A 20,366-nucleotide genomic window follows, 5' to 3' on the forward strand; every position below is an offset into this window, starting at 1 on the left:
GCTTTTTTATTCATATCATCACTGAAATTGGAATTTTAACAAATCATCTAGTTTATAATCTCTTATTTTATAAAGATACTGACTCCAAAATGGTTAAGTAACTGCTCCAAGTCACACGAGTGTGATAAAGGTATGGATTACATTTTTATGGATTTGGAAGGGAGAGAATATATCTTTCAAACATTCAAAGATATAAATGTTGTTCTTTTAATGAACAAATATTTAATGTCTATCCTTAGGCAGGCACTGTACTGGATACCAGGGAGCAACCCTGATTCTACATGTAAGACCCAACTGTATTAGTCTGTTTGTGTTGCTATAACAGAAATACCTGAGACTGGGTAATTTATAAAGAACAGAGGTTTATTTGGTTTACAATTCTGGGACAGCTACATCTGGCATGGGCCTCAGGCTGCTTCTCCTCATGGTGGAAAGTGGCAGGCAGCCGGCGGGTACAAGCTGGCAAGAGCTAGCAATAGGGAGAGAGAAGGAGTCAGGGTCTTTTAAACAACCAGCTCTTGCAGGAACTAATAGATCTCACTCACTACTCTTCCTCCCCCAGGAAGAGCATTAATCCATTCATGAAAGATCCACCTCCATGACTCAAACAGCTTCCAAAACTGTCACATTGGGGATGAGATTTCCACATGCATTTTGGGGGGACAGCACATCCAAACTCTATCACCAATCAAAGCATATGGTTACCTTGCTCTTCGTATGGCTAATAGGGAGATAAAATAACAAACACAAAATAAAAAATCATATGCTAACTGAAAATATATGCATAATCAAATGAAGGACTAGGATAAACAGTACTTAAATGTTCCTGAAAAATTCCAGTGATTCTGGAAGGAAGCAGTGATCAAAATGAGATTTAGAAGTTAAGACTTACAAGTGGAGAAGATAGGGGAGTATTAGCAGAGAGGACAAAATGTACCTGGGTTACAGAGACATGAGAAAACATGGTGAGTTCTGGTTTTGTTACGGTTCCAGTACAGGATTCATAAGAAAGAAAAAGAGAAAATGTGAAGGAGGAGAGAGATTGTAAATCATTGTGTAAGTTATGCTAAAGGTTTAATGAGTCGACTTTTAGTAAAGCAGATTTCCCCCCATAATGTGGGTGGATCTCATCAAATTAGTCAAAGGCCTTAAGATGAAAGCCTGAGGTCTCCTGAAGAGGAAGGAATTCTGCCTCCAGACAGCATTTGGGCCCAAGGCTGCAACAGTTCCTGCTAGACTTTCAAGCCTGCCTACCAGCTCTGCAGATTTCAGACTTGCCAGTCCCCACAATTGTATGAGCCAATTCCTTAAAGTTTCTGTCTTTGTCTTTCTCTCTGCTTCTGTGTTTCTCTTTTTCTCTATCTATCTATCTATCTATCTATCTATCTATCTATCTATCTATCTATCTATCTATCTATCTATCATCTATCTATAATCAAGAGAACAATATGCGAGAGAGAGGGACATGAGAAAGAAAAACACTAAGAGAAAGAAACATCAGAGAATAAAAGAAAATATTACTGGTGAGTTTCCTCCTCAGTTCTCCTAAGCAAATCTGGGGACGGATACTCTTTTTGACCCTCTCTAATCTGGTCTTGTTATGATGCTGAACTTTTGGCTCTAAAACTGAATTGCAATCCTTTTTTTGATCCTTCAGACTTGGTATTTGAAATTGGTTAGTCTGGCATGTGATTCTGGAACTCTGTAGATTCACCTTGGAATTGTATTTTCTGGCTTTTTTCTCCCCAGATAACTTTAGGTCCACAACTTGCATAGGTTTCTTGCCTCAAGCCCAGTTCACTTATTTGGACAGTCATGATTTTCAAAGGAAGCAGAAGCTCTATAAGTTAAATCATAAGAAGCAATTATTTGATGTGTAAACTTTAAGCATGGATGACAATAGCAATTAAGAAGCAGTATTATAATCTTATTTGAAGTGATCTAAGTAATAAATTCAAGTGAGGAATTGGATATAGGACATGTTGGTTGATTTCAAAATCTCAGCTGTGAATTGAGAAAAATAAAGTGGTAGATCGTACACACACACACACACACACACACACACACACACACACAACAGGGTACTTCAAAAAGTTCATGGAAAAATAGAATTGAAAGATGATATATATCTTTCCATGAAGTTTTTGAAGATACCTTTTCTGTGCGTGCATGCATGTGTGTAACTGTGCATTTTTTTATATGACTCTGGAAAAATACGTGATAATTGGTAGATGCAGGCTCTAGAAATGATGGCAGTGACTGAGATGCTAAGAACAACTGGAAGTGTTAATCTTTGTCTGAAAGAAAGACACCTATTCCTCTGCAATGATGTGAAGAGGGAACAGGTGAGCTGCAAATACAGCTAAGTTTATAAATGGACAGTTTAAAACATAAACAAATGTAAAAACAAAAGTAAAACCTTACTTATGCCTGCCTTTATTTCTTTGTTCAATAATATTTTCGTAAATGCAAATTAAGTAGCAAGGAGGTAGAGAGTTTGAGATTTCGGAATATTTGGGGTTGCTTCTAAGAGGAATCACAAAAGTCTAGTGTATTGATAAAGAAGTGAACCCAGAGAGGAATGATACAATTAGAGAATAGGGAAGAATCAAGAGCTAGGTAACAAAATAAATTAAGACAGAAGATTAGGGGATACAAGTGAATAAAAGAGCTGAAAGGACAGGAGATTGTAGTTGAGCACTCAACACTTGTGCCTGAAATTTTAAATGTGAAACGATCTCACATAAAGACTAAGTGAAAGTGTTGCCATGTTTTGTAAAATTGACGATGGATGACTGACAGTCATTGGAATCAAGCAGCCCCAGGTGTAAAATGAGTTCTGCTGAAATTTTCAGGTGACAATGATATTTGGGATGGTGGGGAGCCACTGAAATGGATGTTTATAACTTGGCTAAATGTATGTAACCCTCCAGGAGGTCCATAGATCATATCGACAAGAAGGCATACAGAATAGTTGAGACAGATGCCATGGGCTGAAAAGGAATAGTACATAATAATGCAGTGAAATGGTCAAAAAGTAACAAAGGAAGTATATGAAGATCTAAGTCTCTTTGATCAGATTTTGTATGCAAAAGACATCCAAATGCAGCATGTCCCCAGGAAAGGAATATGGTGAAGCAAAGGGGTGTGGGGAATGTATGTAAAGATTTGAGCATGCAGGAGAGGTTACAGTGAAATGAGGGCTGCCGAGTTTGTGATGATAAGCAGTAGAGGATGGATCAACTGAGCAGAAGTACCAATCAGCATGCAGACAACAGTATGAATGAAGAGAAAACTGGGGATTGAGGGGTAGGAAGGCCTTACATAATGGACCATGGTCAAGAAAAACCTATCAGACATCCATAGAATTTAATAGGATGAAAGTTTTGGAAATAAATTTTTATCAGGTGATCTGATGCAGTTCTCTAAGCTGGCTTGGAGGAGGAGACACTGTCCATAAAAATTCTGTACAAATTTTTTTGAATCTTATATAAGGGAATGAAACAGGGCACCAGCTGCTGAGGAGATCAGGGAGAAGTTATTACTGCTTAATGCTAAGTACTCTCTGGTGAAACAAATTGGGTAACAAGTTTAATCCATTATAGATCTCCTTGTCCTACATGCTTTGCCTGCAAAACATTAAAGCATCCAACTGAAAAGTGAAAAATTCTGCCAACCATACTAAAAATAAATCAGTTTATCTTACTTGATGTTGTAATTGTTGTTTTCCTTATTTTGATTGGACTGGCTTGCTTAGAAGTATTTTTATGAGGCTCAAAATCAGCCTTGGCTTCAGAGGATTTCAACTGAGCAACTCAAATGCTATTCTGCATTTTTCATATGTGAGAGGGGGACATTTTCAATCTGAAACAAATGCTTAAAAATATGACAGAACAAACGTTGTAGAATTTTGAATTTATGCTCTGAAATCTAATGAAAATATCATAAAAGTAAAACATTATTGCCATTCATTACTAATGTCTTTATGAAATGAAATCCTGTATGCTTCACTGGTCACTACATCTAAATGAGATTTATCTTCCGACAACACATTCCTGGCATCATAATCCTCTCATTATCTTTGGGATGACAGAACACTTATTAAAAGGCCTAGTAAACTTTTTTCTTTTGTTTTATAAATCTCCTTCAGTCTTAAGAGATCAAGTTGTTTTACTTGTACTGTAACTTTGAATCAAATTCTGTGACAGTATCCTTAATTGATGTCACAGGGAAGCTCATTGGACGTTATGAGGTGATAAAAATGTCTCCATCAAAAAGCAAGAACTGTTATATAATTTGGAAAAATACAACCTCTACTTCCCTGAACTTACTTCCAGTTCTTAACTTTTTTTTTCTTTAAAAGGAGGGGCAATCTTTTTCTTTTTCTATTTTTCTAGTAAACACTGTACCGCATGATTGTTATTTAGAATGAAATAATATATATACACACAAATATAGGGGCGTGTGTTTGTGCACATGCGTGTGTATCTATATGTAATAGAAGATTGTGCCATGGAAATAATTGTAGGAGATAAAACATTTCTTTGGGGGGAAGAGGATGAAGAGCGGTGAAAAGAAAACAAAAGATGGGGCCTATAGTGGAGAGAGGCTGCATTAAAAAATATGCTATTTCTAACACAAATTTGTATTCCCAGAGTGGTAATTAACATTTCATAATACAACATAAAATTTTATAGTCCTTCAAACAGCAATTTTAAATACACTTTTATTTACTGATTAATTAATCCTCTGACATGTAGAAAATAGGCTAATATTTATTCAAACCTCATTACTCCCTGCAAATTATGGCCAAGTCACTCAAATCTGGATGCTTTGAACTGTGACAGGAAGCCTAATCTTATTCTTTCAACTATGAGCTAGAACCCATTAAGTGTAATTGAGAACTCAGTTAGCCACATGAGTTACATATGATAGACCTAAGCTAACCATCAGTTGATTAGATTTTATTGATGAAATATTGAATTGATTGCATCTATTTCCTTATTCATCCTTTTTCTCTACATTTAATTTCTTTGATTTTTAAAAAAGTTTCCTCTCTCAGCACTTGTGAAGTGATATTCTTCTGACTCCCAGTTTGTCTCCAACATTAATTTTTCTTCCTCTGTGTCTCTAGTCTTTGTGCGTGGCCCTCTTCTATTCTCCAGTCTTCCCTGAAGACCCCATCCACTTAGCCAGCTTTAATTACTACCTCTGTGCTAGTGTATTATGGATGCTCTCTGCGATCCATCTCTAGGTCCACATTTTGAAGTATGTGGCAGGTAGAATAACCTGATTTCTTACAGTAAACCAAAATTCAATAGGTTCAAAGTCAGCCCATAATTTCTTCTCATGGTCTCGTCTTTTCTTCTGTTTCATTCTTGGTCGATGGTATTACCATTTATTAAACAAATTTATTCATTTTACAAATATGCAGTAAATATTTATTATGTATAGGCATCATTCCAGGTGCATTTATAGTATGAATATATCAACTAGAGACAAATGTTACATGAAGTTCATAAAGCTTAAGCTAGATCATGTCTTCCTTGCAATGGCTTTTTGTGATGCTCAGGTTATTCTCCGAGGGAGACATTGAAGAAGAAGCCAGAAGCCCCAATAAGAGGCAATGTCTTGGCCTGGAAGTTACCCCCCATGGCTAGGTGAGTGGTGGTCCTGGGGTTGCCAGCAATGCACCCACATGCTCCCAAGCCTTAATGTCCCCCTGCCCCTCATGGACCTTATCATTGACATCACAGAATTAGAGCTGAAAGAGATGCTGCTGCTTCCTACCCTGCTGGCAATCACTATGCCCTGGGCTTCATGACCATCTGGTCCACCAAGGGCCTATCTGTGAATTAGGGCTGACAGGAAACAAGGACCTGATCCAGCTGGCCCATCTACAGCAGCAGCAGCAAGTAAGCCATAGGGAGCCACACAGACAGCCGCAGAAGGGCTGGAGTTAAACGGCTTTCCAGGAGCAAGAAACAGTAAGAAACTGGAGGATGTTCCACATGTGGCATTACCAATTGCAAATGATGAGGCTTGTGGATTAGTTTCAAATAAGTGATAATATTAAAAATAGTTTTGATCGATCAAGCTGATTTCTCATTTTCCCATTGTTCTCTTTAGAAAGTAATATTACAAAATCTTTGTGACATGAAGAGACAAGGAGTAGGAAACCACTAAAATCCCAAACATCATATTATCTAGTTTGTAAATAATAATATATTTTCTGAATTTTGGTATCTGTGTGCTATTCATCAGCTTTTTAAAATTTGAGATTTGTTGTAATTCCTTTAAATATTCTAAGTAAATATTCATGTATTGATGGAGTTTGGATGTGTTGTCCCCTCTAAAACTCATGTGCAAATTTGATCACCAATGTGGCAGTGTTGGAAACTGATTGAGTCATAGGGCAGATCCCTCATGAATGGATTAATGTTCTCCCTGGGGGAGGGGGGATTAATGAGTGAGTTCTCGCTCTGTTAGTTCCCATGAGAGCTGGTTGTTTAAAGGACCCTGGCACCTTCTCTCTCTCTCTCTCTCTCTCTCTCTCTCTCTCTCTCTCTCTCTCTCTCTCTCTCTCGCTTCCTCTCACCATGTGATCTGCTTGGGCCCACCAGCTGCTGCCACTTTCCATCATGAGTAGAAGCAGCCTGAGGCCTGTGCCAGATGCAGCTGTCCCAGAATTGTAAGCCAAATAAACCTCTCTTTATAAATTACCCAGTCTCAGGTATTCTGTTATGGCAACACAAAACGGACTAATACACTTATATAATAATTCTGTAATTTTTCTTATAGAGCTCTTCCCTTGAATTAATTAACATTCAAACCCCACAAAACCTGAAACTGTTCTGACATCAAATAATAGACCATTAACATTAGAATGACCATGTCATAGGTCACAGTGCAAACCTGATGAGTGGTAGCCTCTGCAGTATAATGATAACATTATTGATAGTATCAGGTCTGTGAGAAGATTTGAATTCTTAGTACTAAAGTTGACTATTCTATCCTTTTCTAGGTCTGTTTTTGTTTATCATCAATCTTTTCCTCTTCTCTATGTCTTCTCTATGTACCCAAAGCATGTATTGGCTTCTCACATATGGGAGAAAACAAAATGAGATTAGCAAAATAATACCTGTCTTATATGTTTTCTACTTCTTCCTTCTGAAACCCCTCCTATAAGATGTTCTGTGCTTTCACCACTGTATTTTTCTGTTGAAGTTTTCCAATGACTATCCAGTTTTTAAATCCTCTGCTCTTTATTTGTATCCTTTGATGCATCCCCCCCTTTTTGCTTCTCTTTGAGATGTTTTTCCACATTGTCTGATACTATCTTAGTCTCATTACTTTCTAAAAAGTTCCTTTCTACCTTCTTTGACTACTTTTATTACTCCTATCCCTTAACTATGAGAATCCGGTAAAATCTTTGACCTTCTGCGGATTTCTTGATTCTGGAAAAGCTCATTCTCATGACTTTATGTTTGCTCAAAAACATAGCTTTATGTATTTAATTCTACAGTTCTCTAGTGATTAACATCTACTATCTTTTCTCAACAGTTACCCTGCCTTCCATCTTAAACCTCATCATGTTATATAAATTGGATGAAATCATGATGTGGCTGGGTAAATCAAGAAGCTACAAATTTTACCTAAGAACAGATATACAACTGGCTGAAATTTTGGAGAAATTTGCCTCTATTGTGGCTAATGCTACAATGATTTCTTTAAAAACAATGATAAAGATTTGTTGTTTCTCTATTCAGAACTTTGTATGAAAAATGAAGAGAAACTTGAGGTATTGTAAGTCTTACATAAGCGGTACTCAGCAGTGCCTATGTTCAGGGTGTCATCTCAGCCCTGTAAAGATTAGTAGTAGTGACAGCTGTCTTTCTAGCAGGCAAAACAGTGACAGCCTTTTTTTTCACAGAAAGCTGCTGTGCTCAGTGGAGAAAGGATGGTGCTGTGTAGAGTGGTTTGGAAGCTGTGGGAGGTAACTTGTCCTTGGAGACCCAAGCGCTTTTCTTCTACCACTCTAGGCTCTAAAAACACTTGGAAGAAGGAATCTTTGAAACTGAGATGTCTTTAGTGAATGGTATGGAAAAGAGTCTGGGTTCTCTGAGCAACATCCAAGAAATCAGATATCAATTAGGAGTTATACTATTTTTATATAATCAGCTACATACTGAGAAGTTATTCAAATAATTGCTTTTCTTATAATTATTCAGGTGAAAATTTTTCAACTAATTGCTTCAATACTTCATTTCTTTTTGTATATATTTTTATTATTTAAAAATTGTTTGCATAGTCTATAACATATAATATATATTTACATATTACATGATGTATTTCTATATATGATATATTGATACAAGTTATGTGGAAGTATATATAATATATAATATGACATAATATATAACATATTTTGATATCTCTAAGAATTGAAATTGTCCTAGTGAGCAAGGAATCATTTTACTTACGTTAAATTATTTTATAGCTTTATTATGGTATAATTGATATTCAATAAAGTACACAATTTGATAAGTCTTGACACATATGTCTGTGTATCTATCTATCTAGCCATCTATGTATGTATGTTAATATCACCTTCATTCATACACTGAACGTAATGATAACCCACAGAAGTTCCTCATGCTCCTCTTTTTAATCCATCCCTCTCACTCCTTGGTTGCCCCCTCCCCATCCCCAGCCAACCACTGAGATTAGTTTGTATTTTTGTAAAATTTTATGTAAACAAAATAATATATACATACTCCTTTTGTCTGGTTTCCTTCACTCAGCATTATAATTTCGAGAGTCACCTCCTTTGTTGTATCTATCAGTAGTGTATTTACTTAAACTGCTGAATAATATTTCATTGTGTAGATATAACATAATTTGTTTTCCTGTGGACATCTGAATTGTTTCCAGTTTGGGGCTATTACAAATGAAGCTGCTATGAACATCTGTGGACAGGTTTTTAACTAAAAATATTGCCTCCTTTTTATCTTCCTGCAAGAACTTTTGTAGAATTGGTATCATTTATTCTTTAAATATATGGTAAAATTTTCTGGTAAAAACATCTGGGCCTGAATTTTCTTTGCAGGCTAGTTTTTAGCTAAAAATTCACTTCTGTAAAAGATACAGGGTTATTCAGATTTTCCATTTCTTCTCGAGTAAGCTTCAGTGGTTTATGTCTGTCACAATACATATTTTCTATTTCTACAACAACAATATTCTTTATTCTGAAACCTACTTTGTATGATATTAATATAGCCACTTCAATTTTATTTTGATTAGCACTACCTAGGTAGATCTTTTCCCACCATTTTAACTTTGACCTATTTGTGTCTTATTGGAGTGAATTTCTCATAATCAGTATATAGTGGGATTGTGCTTTGTTACTCAGAAAATCTTTTCCTACTAATTGAGGTGTTTTGATCATTTACATTTTATCTGATTATGGATATAATTGGTTTAAAAGTACCATTTTACCTTTTGCTTTCTATCTGTACCATGTAGTCATTGATCCCTCTCCCCTCTTTTTCTGCCCTCATTAAGATTGACTGAATATTTGTTATGATTCCATTTTGTCTCCTTTGCTGGCTTGCTAATTAGAGCTCCATGTGCTGGTTTCTTAATGATAGTTCTAAGGTTTATAAGGTTTACATCTTTAACTTATCCCAATCTCCATTCAAGTGACGTTATACTATTTCTCATGGAGTATAACTATGTAACAACTGTATACTTTATTTTTTATTTTAATTTTAATCATTCATTTTTCTTTTAAAAGTATTTAAGTAATAAGAAAAAAAATTATATTTACCTACACAATTATCATTTTCAGTGCTCTTTATTCTGCTATAAAGATCCAGATTTGCATATTTTATTATTTTTCTGTGTAAAGAACTTGCTTTAATATTTTCTGTGGTTTAGTTTTTCTGATGACAAACTTTTTCACCTTTTTAATATATGAATGGGTTTTTATTTTTTTACATTTAAAATTTAAAAAATTAATTGATACATAAAAATTGTACATATTTATATGAAACTGTGTGATATTTCTATACATGTATACAATATATAATGATCACATCACATTAATGAACTAATTCATCTCCTCAAACATTCACCATTTCTTTGTGTTGGGAAAATTCAAAATCTTCTCTTCTAGTTAAACAAAAGTATACAATAAATTGCTGTTAACTATAGTCACCCTACAGTGCTATCAAAATACCAGTGACATTCTTCACAGAAATAGAAAAAAAATGTCCTAAAATTTGTATAGAACCTTAGAAAACCTTGAAAAGGCAAAGTAATCCTGAGAAAAAGGTGGAGGCATCACACTACCCAACTTCAAAATATACTACAAAACTATAGCAAGCAAAACAGCATGGCACTTGCATAAAAATACATAGGCCAATGGAACAGAACAGAATAAGATATTTTTGTATACTTATAAATATTGCAGAGCATTGTTTCAGAATGTGGTTAAGTTGCTTTGAAACAGAAATAAAGCCACACATTTATAGCCAACTAATTTTGACAAAGGCACCAAGAAAATTCATTGGAGAAAAGACAGTCTTTTCCATAAATGGTGCTGGGAAAACTGAATATCCATATGCAGAAGAATGAAACTAGACCCCTATGTCTCACAAAACACAAAAATCAACTAGAAGTAAATCAAAGACTTAAATGTAAGACCTGAAATTACAAAACTACAAGAAGAAAACTTAGGGAAAATGCTTCAAGATATTGGTCTGGGCAAAGACTTCATGAAGAAGAGTCCAAAAGCACAGAAAACTAAAGGAAAAATAGACAAATGAGATTATGTCAAACTAAAAACCTTCTGCACAGCAAGGGAAACAATCAATAGAGTGAAATATGACCTGCAGAATGGGAGAAAATATTTGTTCACTATGCATTTGACAAGAAATTAATATCCAGAATCTACCAGGACTCAAACAACTCAACAACAAAAGAACACAAATAATTCGATTAAAAATGAGCAAGTGAGCTAAATAAACATTTCTCAGAAGAAAATATTTGGAGACTAGGGAACTCAAACACTGTTGGTGGAAATGTAAATTAGAACAGCCATTATGAAAAATAGTATAGAGGTTCCTCAAAAAACTAAAAATAGAACTACCATGTGATCTAGCAATCCCACTACTGGGTATATATCCAAAAGAAAGGAAATGAGTGTATCAAGGAGATAGCTGCACCCCCATGTTTACTGCAGCATTATTCACAATACTAAAATATGGAATAAACCTAAGTATCCATCAACAGATGAAAGGATGTAGTGGATTGAATTATGCCCCCCTCCCCCCAACTCACTGAAGCTTGAATTGTGTTTCCCAAGTTTTATGTGTTAGAAACTTGGCCCTCACTGTGACTGTTAAGAGAGTGAAAAATCCTACTATGGTAATTGAAAGATGGAGCCTTGAAGAGGTGATTAGATTGTAGGACCACGTGGTACTGAATGGATTAAAATGGTGGTCAGGGGTGTGGTTCTGAGGGCTTTAAAAGAAGAGAATAGACTCTGTCTCACTCTCTCTGCTCTCTCTGCTTCCAAAATCTTGCAGTGTGAAACACCTAGGTCACTGTCGCCACACCAGATGTGTTCCTTGGACTTTGGCCTCCCCAGCCTCTGAAACTGTGAGCAATAGATTTCATTTTCTTATAATCACCCAGTTCCCTGTATTTTGTTATAAGCAACAGAAACAGATTAATACAATGGATAAAGAAAATGTGGTATACATACAAAGTGGAATACTATGAGCCATAAAAAAAGCATGAAATCCTATCACTCCTAGCAACATGCATGAGCTTGGAGGACATTATCTTAGGTGAAATAAGCCAGAAACAGAAGAGAAATACCACATGTTCTCACTCATATGTAGATGCAAAGAAAGTTGATTGCATAGAAATAGAGAGTAAAATAGTGGTTACCAAAGGCTGGGAAGGGTCAGGAGGAGGAAGGACAGTGAGAAGTTGGCTAAAAGATACAAACTTATAGCTAGATAGGTGGTATAAAATTCAACCTCATTTTTGAAAGATACATTTGTTTGTTATTTAGAATTCTATGCCGACAGTTTCTTTTCTGCATTGTGTGTGTGTGTTTACTACTTTAACAATGTTCAACAGTCTTCTCCCTTGCCTTGTTTCTCATGAGACATCTACTGTCATTCTTCTCTTTTTTCCTCTGCATATATGGTGTCCAGTTTCTCTATCTCTAGATTTTTCTCTTTATCACTGTTCTTAAGTAATTTGATTGCTGTGGTGTAGTTTTCCTCATGTTTCTATCATTTTGGTTTTATAAACATCTTGGAACTGTGGTTTTATAGTTTTTGCCATTTTGGAAAAATATTTCTTATAATATTTTTTCTGTGCCTCCTACTTTGGGGACATATAAGGGTACTTCAAAAAGTTCATGGAAAAATAGAATTTAAAGGTAATACGAATCTTTCCATGAACTTTTTGAAGTACCCTTGTACACAGGATGCTTTAATTTATCCTACAACCTGATGATGCTCTGTTAATATTTTTTCAAACTCTTTTCTCTCTGTGTTCTCCTTCAGATAGATTGTATTGATAATTTTTCAAATTCACTCATCTGCAATGTGTAATCCAGTGTATTTTTCAATACAAACATTTTCATTTCTCTACAGAAGTTTAATGTGTACATTTAAAGAAGTCCTTATGTCTTTTTTATATACTTGATCTTTTCCATAGCTTCTTGAACACAAGAAATACAGTTAAAAGAAATTTCTTAAAGTCCTTGTCTACTAATTTCTTCATCTGTATCTTATCTGGATCAATTTCAATTGATGGCCTTCTTTCCTCCTGTTTAGGGATTGATATTTATTGCTTCTTTGCATTCCCGGGAAATTTTTATCAGATGCCAGTCATTATAAATTTTTCTTTTTTGTGTGATAGATATTTTGTATCCATATAAATATTCAGGAATGTGTTTAAGTTGCCTTTAAAGTTTAATATGCTCAGATCTTGCTTTAAAGCTTTGTTAGATAAGACCATAGCAACATTAATACAATCTGGCCCCATTACTGATTCAAAGTATTTACTAGTACTCTACCCAATGACCATAAATTATGAAGTTTTTCATTTTGACTGGCAAGAATAACTGTTTCTGACCCTCTGTGAGTTCTGAAGATTCCCCTCAGAAACTTTTAGGTGTTTCTTTTCCCCAGCTTACACACATGTATGTATCAGTACTCTTCAGGAAACTTAAGAAAAACCTCTCTGCAAATATCCATACCTTTCTCTCTGTGCAGCTGTTATCTTCTTAGATATTCTTCACTGTGTACTCTGGCTAGTTTGGCATCAGATACCCAGGTCCAACTTCTCAACTCAGAGAGACCAACAGTCTCTGCTAGGCTCTTGTTCCCTGTTCTTAGCAGTAACCTGAAGCAATTGTAGGGCTCACCTCATGTGCTTCTTGTCCCTAGTGGATTTACTAGCATTTATTACCTGGTCTTTAATGTCTTGAAACCTGTTTAATCATATATTTTACTTGTCTTGTTTTGTTTCAGGAAGGAAGGTAAATCTGTTCCCTTTTACTTCATCTTACCCAGAAGTGGATGCTGTTGAATCTTTGGTTTTGATAAGGATTTGCAGAGCCCCTATGCATGCCATAGGAAACAATGAAACATTGGACACTGAAGATCAGTGAATAAATTTAATGGTCACTGACTAAAATCTATCTCTTTATAGATTGGTTCAAGATGAAAATTTAAAGAATAATTTAATATGTCTATAAATTGCATTCTTGGAAAGGACTATCCTTTTAGTATAATTGATGATATATACAAAAGAATAAAAGTAGACATTTGGAGAACAGCTTGGATAAAGAGAACTTAATGAAGAATTCCTAAAAATGTATTTATAATGTAAATTTGAATATTTCATTAAAAAGTAGTCAGTTATATTTTTTATCAAGTCTGCAGACTGATAAAAGAATGACATTTTATAACTATTTGTGTAAACTTTGTTTTTTTAGTGACATTATGTGTTTCCCAAGTCATAAAATCTTTATGGTAGTTTCTCCTTTAAACTCATAAAATGGATCCTGCATAATAAAGTGAACTCTGTATCTGTATAATCAGAACATGGTAAAAACTTGATGTGATTATCCAGAAAAGATAATATTTTTACTATTTTTGTTTAGATATTTCTGTGCATTTGTAAGAAAAATAGATTTATTTATTTTGTATATTCCTTTTCTCCACTAATTCCAAACTATCCAGTTAAAAAAATTACTGATCTTTTGGCGAACACAGCGCAAAATCATTTTAAATAGCTTCCCACTCTTCCTCCATCTGCTAAATCCATTACTTTTGACTAATTAATAGGCTCTTCCTGTAATATTCATAGGCATTCTAATAGCATGCATTCCTCTGCTTGAAAAAAGCTTGCATTTTTATATATTAGTCAACAGAGAATAATGTTGTCAACAATAATAAACACTTGTATAGACTTAGAAACTTATATTTGTTACTCATATATACACTCACACATGAATCTCCCCCAACAGCTCCGAGTTAGGTCTAATAATTAATGGTTTATGCCTCATGTATGAAACTTCTGCTTTCTAGTGTAATGCTCATGCTTAAAAATTTTTTCCAAAATAATTAATAATTTTGTCCAAGATCCTTTTAGAGCAGTTATTTTGGAGATAAATGCTTAGAGTCTGACCCACAATGGTGCAATCATGTACATACCCCATCAATCAGTTCTTTTTACATAAAAAGATTTCCATATGCACAGTAGCATATATGAGATTGCCTTCTCAATAGAAATTGACTTTCTTCTAATGTTTTTACCTAATTTTTCTTTAATCACACTAGAAAACCATGGCAAATGCAACATGGCTTAGATAACAATGTCATTATAAATAAATAAATAAATAAATAAATATATACATACATACATACATACATACATACGTACATATATATATATAAAATTTTAAAGAAAAGATCAAAAGGTCAAGTATTATAGACCAGAATCTTATACTACCAAATTTTGGTGCTAATTAGTCTAAAACACAGCACAACTTTCTTCCTGAAATAGCACACACACAAAATTGTATATTTCCTAAAATCAAAATTTAAATAAAACAAGAAATAAAGAATAGCATTAAAAAACTTTGCCATAAAACCATGAAAATATTATTGCTAACACTTCAGAAAGTACTACAATTGTTTTATACTTTAGCAAAACTAATATTTAATTGCATAGAGATATCTTTAATTGCATAAAGATAAATTATTTTTGTACTTAAGATTTCTGGAGGTGTCATTCTATAATACTATGGATAAAATTTTGTAACAAAAAATGACAATTTATAAAATATACACAAACTGCCTTTGAATATTTTTATATACATTCATTGAAATTAATTTTATAAATTTTTGTATTTTATTTAAAAAAATATGTCAATAAACTTCATGTAAATATCAACCTAGAATTTGCTGCTGTCACCTTGGTCTGAGATTAATTTGGGGGAGACTTTTATTAGTGGGTTTTATGTCAAATTCCTCCACACTGTGAGATATGGAGAAGTTGGAAATCTTAATGGCAGACTAACAGTAGGTAAGTGATTACTAGAATTAAAAATGAGAAATTGAGGTAAAGTATATGCAGATCGACATTTACAGTAGTTTAGATCTGAGGAGGACCTACCTTTCCTAAAGTAAATGATGATTGGAATCACAGAATCAGTATGGCATTTATAAATGACTAGATTTAAAAAAAAAAAGTTAACAACAAAAGAGGGGTAAATTATGCAAACAAAGCATAGACATGATTTATTGTTGAGCATGAAAGAAAATTTTAGAGCTATTGTGTAATGAAATAAAGAAATCTTGTCTTATGAAACAAGGCATGTTTACCTGGGTGGATAAAATGTAAAAATTTATCTTGCTGTGTACTTCAGATTTATGTACTTTATTGCATGTAATTTATGCCTCATTTGAAAATAAGAAAAATTCATTTGGATGAGTTAAAAAGACAAAATATGAGAATTCAGGCTTATATGTAATGAAAAGTAGGTAAAAGAAGAAAAAACTATAAGAAAACAAAACAAATACAAAATAGAGAAATTTAAAACTAGATTGCAAGGAAGAAACAGCAATATATGTATTACTGAAAATGAAATCCTTGATGAAAATAATAAGCATCAGAATTACTGGTAGAAATCAAGGGAGAAGATTTGGAAGTCATGCGAGAGAACTTGAACACATAAAAGAGACATGAAACAACAGACGTTTATTGTCTCAGCTCTGGAGGATAGGAATCTGAAATCAAGGTGTGAGCACTGATCACTGTTGAGGGCTGTGAGGCAGAATCTGTTTCATGCTTCTCTTCTAGCTTCTGATAATTTTCTTGGTTTTCATTCATTGGCCTGTAGATGCATCATTTCAATCTCTGCTTTTATGTTCATATTGGGGATCTTCCCTATGTCTTCACATTACCTTCCCTCTGCACATATCTGTCTCTGTGTTCAAATTTCCCCTTTATAAAAGGATACCAATTATATTGTATTTAGGCCAACTCCAATGACCTCATTTTAACTTGGTTACTGTAGTAAAGACTCAGTTTACAAATAAAGTCACATACTGAGGTACTGGGGATTAGGATTTCAACATATCTTTTTACAGAAACACAATTCAACCTATAATATGAATAAATATAAAATCTGGTTCTTTGAGGAATAAAATAATAGGGAAGATATAGATAGCTTAATAAATAAAAACTCAACATTTTAAAAACAAATAACTACCAAAGAAGACTACAATACAGATATGGTTATTAATATATGTGAAAATATGATGTGTTATTTCATAAAATTTATTTATTTATTACAACTAGCTATAACTCAAGATGAAGTGTCATAACCATTCCACAATAATGAAAAATACATTATCTCTTAACCCCAACAAAAGAAGATAGATCCAGACAGTGAAATTTTTAGTTCTTTCCCAGTATTTTTTTCAATTATTTTTATATCTTCACAGCATTTATATTTGTAGTACATTTCTGTTAGTGCTGTCTCTTAATATACTCAGTAATTCACAACTGGGAATGGGGGATAAGCAGTTTTAAATGACAGGTAAGGCACCTCTGATACAACTCCTCCTACCCCACCCCATTCACACATAGTGTTTCTATTTTTAAGGGTAAGCTTATTTACTTTCTATGTACTCTGTTGCCAAAATAAAATAATGGAAAACTTCCAAATTCTTTTTAAGATTGTTTGAGAGCATTAATAGTGAAATAACAACATAAAATCACAATAGTGGAATTCAATCTCACAAAGACAGATGGAGAGAGTTGGCTCAGTTGATTAGAGCATGGTGTTATACCACCAAGGAAAAAGGGTTTGAATCCCCATACGGGTCAGCCACACGCGCACTCACACACCAAACTCCACAAAGACAGATGGAGAAATCCTAAATAAAATGTTACCGAAATTCTACTTTACATTAAAAACTAAAAATAGTGCAGTCTTAGCAATTGCACCTATATAAATGTTCTTAAGATATAAAATTGCAAAGTAAGTGCATCTGTATCAAATGGTCTTAGGACACAAAAACACAAAATAAAGCTTTTTCATCTTTTCAGATATTTAAAAGGTATTTATAAAATGTAACAGCTATTCTCAGTCAACTAAGCTTATAAAAAGGATAAATCTCATTTATCTAGAATAATAACAATCGTGATATTAAATATGACATGGTAGAGGCTTTCATATTAATGTCAGGAGCAAAGTATGCACACCACTAGGTAAGACAAGAGGCATATAGCTATCTCTACAAGCAAGTTCATTATGTGATTATCTACCTAGAAAATCTACAAGATCAACTGAGAAACTAAGATGGATTCTAAGAGAGCTTATTGTTAGCTAAATGTAGAATAAACATACAATGATAAGATTTTTCTGCTTATCAACAATGACCAGTTAGAATTCTAATACAAAATAAAGGATTTCAATAAATTTAATTTAAAAATTGAACAAACTAGAAAAGAACAGTTAGCTTACTCTATTTTTCAATGATAGATTTTTGTTTGTTTCAAACAGCATTTTGATCACTCTCTATCTATTTGACTTTATATAAATAGTCCCCAAAGTTTGGAATTACGTTTACATAGTGAAAACCTGGGTAAAACTGGGTGGATAAAACATTTTGAAATTTAAAATTTTCTAGTGCAGTTATATATTTCCCTTAGGAAGATATAATTTTAAAAAACTAAAAGCAAAAACAGTGCCTGGATGGATTGGTCAAAAAGCAAGTAAATGTCAAATTAAATTTCCATTAGACACATAATAGTACCATGAAATACGGTAAAATCCTGACTTCTGGATAGATCTGTTTGCAGTAATTGAATGGAAGTCTCAGAAATAGCAGAAGGATATCACATATTCGTATATGTGGGTATAAAACAGGAATTATCCTAAGATGACTTTACCCTGGGCTGTCTCTGAGTCCGCTTACAGACAGAGATAACATATTAGTAGACCTCCATCCTTCCACAGTCAAGGCATTTGCAAGTCAGGAAAGATCATGTGAACTTGCAAGTGCCCTGGTGTTCTCAGAGCAGTTTCTAGAAGAGAGAGAGAAACAGATATTTAAACCCTTGTAGGAACTTAAGAAATTGTCCTTGTCTTTTCTGCCTTTTTCTTATTTCATAGTACTTAGTTCAGGTGCAAGTTAAAGGAAGCTTTTAAATCTCTAACTAGGAAAACTTGAGAGAACTATCTTTTCTGAAGTATGCTATGATTGGCTGAGAAATCACAGAAATACTGCTTCTCAGCAGGTATTAAGAGAACTCAAAACTGCTTGCTTGCTGAGAGAGGAATAAACCTTGTACTAAAAATTCCAGAAACATATTTTAATAAATTGGAAAAATATGCATGATTTATTCTCACATTTATTTTTTCCCTAAAATTCATTTACCTCATCTAAGAAGGAACTTCTTCAAAGCAGGTTAAGAATTCTCAGGGAAAAAAAATGTAAAATACCTCTCTACAACATAGTTTTTTTTTAGAAAAACAAGAATTCAATATTTTGAGGCTAATAATTACACATTAAAAGTATCTTATGAGATAGTCAGCAAGCTAAGACTTAGTCCATTATGTATTCAAAGGAGGAGAGGTGAGAGTTGGCCAGTGGGAGTTAAAGATTAAATTAAAGCTGAGGGAAAAGCATTAGAATGAGATGGGTAGAAAAAAAAAAAACACTTTGATCTTCATGGAGAAGGGGATTATGAAAGTAGGTTGCTATGACTATTTTTTCACTTCTAATTCTAGCTAGAACAAATTTTTCCATGAAATAAGATAAATTTTAAAGATAGAAAATTTTTTGAAATGGCATTAATTTATTGGGTACTTAATTTCCTTTTAGGCCTTAATTTGCTTTTAGATCTTAGTTTGATAATATGAACAACTTAATGAAAATGTACCTAACTATTTTAACCCTTTATTATTAGGTGCAAGGAAGATATCAATAAATTATCTAATACTATATTTTAGTGTTAGAGACTATATTAGTGTGTTTTGTGTTGCTATAACAGAACACCCGCAACTGGGTGATTTAAGAAGAAAATGAAAGTTATTGCTTACAGTTTCTGAGGCTGAAAAGTCCAAAGTCCATCTGGGGGTGGTGACAGTGACCCAGAGGCCTCACATTGCAAGATGGTGGAAGCACAGAGAGCAGAGTGAGAGCAAGAGACAGACTCTCCTCTCAGAACCACACCCTTGACCACGATTTCAAATCCATTCACTAGGGCATAGTCCTGCCATCTAATCACCTCTTCGAGGCTCCACCCTCCAATTATCATAATAGGATTTCCCACCCTCTTAACAGTCACAGTGGGGGCTAAGTTTCTAACACGTAAACTTGGAAGACAATTCAAGCCTCAGTGAGTTTTGGGGGGACATGATTCAATCCACTACAGAGACTATCTTTTCTTTCTTTACCTCTTATCATTTCCGTGTGATGAATTGTCTTGAAAGTTTAGAAACATTTATAATTCAAGGAAGGAAAGACAGAGGTAAAAATATAACTAAAATATTGAGTAATAGGTTAGTAAGAAAATCATTTAATTATAAAGGAGGTATTTTCATGGACAATAATCTTCATTTCTTTTAAAGTGATCTTCAAATTTGACTATAATGGAACTAAGATTTTTCCAATTTTAGTCTTTAAAAACAAATTTATTATTTTTTTCAGGTTAAAAATAAGACATGTTACAAAGGTAAAATAATATAGTACAAAATTATTTAAAAAATTTTTTAAAGTGTGATTTCCTAAAGGAAATTTCCTAAAGGAAACAGA

General features: G+C 33.8%; 1 pseudogene; it reads right to left on the reverse strand.

Moving 5' to 3' along the window:
- Window positions 1-16,296: 16,296 nt before the first annotated feature.
- LOC134362518 (uncharacterized) overlaps window positions 16,297-20,366 on the reverse strand; it is a 47,795-nt pseudogene continuing 43,725 nt past the window's right edge.

This window comes from Cynocephalus volans, chromosome 14, assembly GCF_027409185.1.
Source record: "Cynocephalus volans isolate mCynVol1 chromosome 14, mCynVol1.pri, whole genome shotgun sequence".
NCBI lineage: Eukaryota > Metazoa > Chordata > Mammalia > Dermoptera > Cynocephalidae > Cynocephalus > Cynocephalus volans.